The sequence below is a fragment of the Brassica napus genome, chromosome A9 (assembly GCF_020379485.1).
Source record: "Brassica napus cultivar Da-Ae chromosome A9, Da-Ae, whole genome shotgun sequence".
In the NCBI taxonomy this organism is placed as follows: domain Eukaryota; kingdom Viridiplantae; phylum Streptophyta; class Magnoliopsida; order Brassicales; family Brassicaceae; genus Brassica; species Brassica napus.
The window spans coordinates 23,289,152-23,291,995 of NC_063442.1; the positions used below are offsets into that span (position 1 = coordinate 23,289,152).

At 31.4% G+C, this 2,844-nt stretch overlaps 1 long non-coding RNA gene across 1 annotated transcript; it reads right to left on the reverse strand.

Moving 5' to 3' along the window:
* Nucleotides 1-1,544: 1,544 nt before the first annotated feature.
* Nucleotides 1,545-2,531, reverse strand: LOC106379963. Its single transcript, XR_001276218.3, has 3 exons — nucleotides 2,294-2,531; nucleotides 2,017-2,153; nucleotides 1,545-1,933 (listed from the first exon to the last, which is right to left on the reverse strand). It is a non-coding gene; the product is annotated as an uncharacterized LOC106379963 (long non-coding RNA).
* Between the last annotated feature and the right edge of the window lie 313 nt (nucleotides 2,532-2,844).

Below are 2,844 nucleotides of genomic sequence, written 5' to 3' on the forward strand. Positions count from 1 at the left end.
CCTTTATCTTTTCAGTTTCTGTTTTTATTTTTAATTATTCATAATTCATTGTTCTTCATTTGTTTCCAGGTTAAATTGGATTAAAAGGAATAACAAGTCGGCCATCTTCACCATCTTTTCTTCCGGTCTACATCCTTATCGATAAGATCTACCCATCGACCATTCTAACCCATCGACCCAGCTTTCGTACCTACAACATTTGGTATCAGAGCTTAAAGCTCCTATATCAGATGATATCATTTCATCTCTATCCCTATTCTTGTTTCATTCCTTGTTATTTTCCTTTTTTTTATAAAACCATGAAAGCCATAAAAATCGTTTTTCATTTTTTTGCCCTTGTTTTGAGTTTTATGTTCTTTTTTCAAAAACCATAAAAAGAAAAATATAAGAGACGAAATTTCCTTTCATTTGATCCATACTTTTCCAAAAATAAAAACCAAAACGTGTTTGCATTAGTTGCATTTCTTAGTTTCCTATTTTGCTTATTCGCTTACCATATCTTCATTGTCGATTTATTGCATTCAGATTTAAAAAGAAAGAATCTCAGATTTATCTCATACCATTTCGTGCATACCATATATTAGTTATACTGTGCATTTAAAAAAGAATCATTTAGTATTATTTGCATTAGATTTATAGAGTTGTTTCCATTTTATTTTTGGGTTTTGCATTCCAAACCAAGAAAATTAAAAAAAAAAAGGGAAATTGCCAAAACGGAACAAAAAACAATATAGTTGTCTTTATGGTATAAAACCATTTTTATCTATTTTTTCTCTCTTTTACCCTTTCATTTCTGAAAGTTAATGAAATAAATAATTTTATAAATTCAAAAAAATATTAAAAATATAAACAATTAATAAACACCTATATACATAAACATATATTTTTTGGTTGAAAAACTTGATAAATAAAATTTTTTTGAATTAACAAATTCCAGAATAAACAAGTAAGTAGAAAAAAAAATTCCAGAATAAACAAGTCCATCTACTTTTTTTAGAAAAAACAATCTACTTGTGATTAAAATTCTAAATATGAGGAATGCAAATTCTACTAATTGTAAAGATTTCTACTTTTATCTTGAATACAATTTTTACTTTTATGAAGTATTCTAAAATTTCGGGTAAATCTAAACTTAACACAAACGTCTACAAGAAGTAGAAATTGTATTCATGATTATGATTCTACACGTTGTAAAAGGTGTCTTCTACAGATAAAAAAAAAACTGATTTTCCGAAAATTAAGGAAGTTTCAGTTAAAAAAATATTATATTTTCCTAAAACATATTCTGGTCGATTTTCTTTGTCAAAATATCAAAAAAATGATTTTGGTTTTTCTTTTTCATCAATCTATGATATCTGCATAGTTTGTCATTTGATTTTCACGAACTCTTGTTCTATGCATCGTGTGAAACTACTTAATTTTCTTGGTTGCTGCTAGTGGTTCGAGCATGTCTTATACTTTGTTCTTTTTTTTTTGAAATCTCATATGCCAATGTCATAATAGCTTCAGGATACAGAATAACTATCATAAAAGAAAGCTAGAAAAGAAAGAATAAGAATATCATTAATCTGCAAGATTGTTACAAAAAACGTAGTACCCACGACAAAGTTGGAAACTGCAAACCAACTAGAGATAGAGATGCAGTTGCATCTCTAACGTTCATTCTGCTTAACCTGAATGGTCGATGCCTAAGTCTGGATAAGTGTCATCACCAATAGAAACGTAGCGCCGATGGTGGCTATCCATGTCCACGGGTTACCGAAATACACACGCTTGAGGATGGTCTTTGACCTATTCATCGGGTTTCTATAGTACTTGTTGACTTCACCCGCTATATCATAATAGTAAGAACCAGGATCTACGATGACTGTCACGAGCTTGTTCACCATCTGCGCAACTTTAGCAGGTTGCCAAATCCAACCTTTTAGTATTCCTTTCAAACCAGAAACCACCACAAATCATTCAATGCACACGTTTTATATGTATACTGATATAAAATAAAGAGAAATGAGTTACCTTTCTCGATAAGCAAGTCAACGTCTTTATCAGTGTCAATGAGATAATCTAGGAATAAGGCGTAGCTACAGACGTGGGTGTGTTTAGGGTAATGGCACTGCTCAAGAGCTATTATGTTTCTCAGTTTTATCTCACGGCTGTCATGCAAAGAAGAAAGAGATAGTTTAGACATAACACAAAATCATATAGGATCTGAACAAATCAATCGAAGAAATATCAAAACCGAAAACAAAAAAAAACTAAAGAGAAACTGGAAGGAAATAGTTTCGAGCTTTACCTTGCTTCTAGGGATGTTGGAGAAAGAGAGAGGCGTAGATACAGAGGCGGAGAGGCTGAGAGGCGGAGAGGCGTAGCGGCTGAGAGAAAGGGACAGACGAAGAGGTTACACTGGAAGGGAAGGGAAGCTCGATTTCACCGGCGAAGACACATAATCGTGTCTTGTTCCTCTCGACAGAGAGAAAGAGAGGCGTAGAAACCAACTGTAATTAGGTTAGGGGATATTTTTGGTCCGTGTCTTGTGTTCTTTTTTTTTTAATTGTTATTACATTTTTTTTCCTTTCTAAAACATTATTTTCCTCATTTTTTTTATCTCTTTTCATTAAATTTTTTTAAAATAATTTTAGTTTGTGTTTAATTCGATTAAGAAAGGTTAGTTTTGGGATTATGAAAAATATTATACTATAGGAACAACTTAGTGATGGTTTTATACTATAAGGACAACTATGTTGTTTTTTAGTTCCGTTTTGGCAATTTTCCCAAAAACAATTTCCATTTGTTACTTGTCATTATTTTTGTTTGCATATTTCATATTAGTCTGACTTAGTTCTT